The following is a 971-nucleotide window of genomic DNA, read 5'->3' as shown; positions in this document are numbered from 1 at the left end:
TCACAGGATCTTAAATGTGGAAGTGGGAGACAGAAGAGTCAGTGTTAGAGTGAGGCCATGAGCCAAGGAATGTAGATGACTTCCTGAATCTGCAAACAGTTAAGAAAACGAATTGGCCCCTAAAGCCTCCAGAAAGGACACAAGCCTGCCAATGCCTTCATTTTAACCCAGTGAGATCCATTTCAGACTTCTGACTTCCACAACTATAAAATAATAAATCTGTGTTGTTTTAAGCCACTAAGTTTGTGATAATTCACTACAGCAATAATAGAAAAGTAATACACTGATTGGGCCAGGTGTGGGGCTCATGCCTGTAATCCCAGCACTTTGGGAGGAAGAGGTGGGTAGATTGCTTGAGCCCAGGGTTTGAGATCAGCCTGGGCAACATAGCAAGACCTCATCTTTACAAAAAAAAATTTTTTTTAAATAGCGAGGCGTGGTGATGTGCACTTGTAGTCTCAGTACTCTGGACACTGAGATGGAAGGATAGTCTAAACTCAGGAGGTTGAGGCTGCTGTGAGCTGTGATCATTGTGTTCATGCCACTGTACTCCAATCTGGGTGACAGAGTGAGATCCCGGCTCAATAAAAAAAAGAAAAAAAGCAGAAAACGAATACACTATTCTTTTTCAGTTTAGGCATAAATGTTATATTTATCTCACAAAATAAGTCAAATAGCTTTCCACTCACCTAATATCACTCTTTTTAAAAACTGTTGCTCAATGATCTATCACAGTAACAAAGAACTGAGTACCATATGTTCTCACTCATAAGAGAACTCTGGGCCGGGCTCAGTGGCTCAGCCTGTAATCCCTGTGGCTTTGGGAGGCTGAGGTGAGTGGATTGCCTGAGCCCGTGGGTTCGAGACCCACCTGGGCAGGCGAGACCTCATCTCTACAACAAATCAAAAAAATTAGCCGGGCGTGGTAGCTCATGCCTGTAATTCCGGCTACTGGGAAGGCTGAGGCAGAA

The sequence above is a fragment of the Carlito syrichta genome, unplaced genomic scaffold (genome assembly GCF_000164805.1).
Source record: "Carlito syrichta isolate Samal-C Ts95f unplaced genomic scaffold, Tarsius_syrichta-2.0.1 Scaffold316508, whole genome shotgun sequence".
In the NCBI taxonomy this organism is placed as follows: domain Eukaryota; kingdom Metazoa; phylum Chordata; class Mammalia; order Primates; family Tarsiidae; genus Carlito; species Carlito syrichta.
This window is presented reverse-complemented; position numbering follows the sequence as displayed.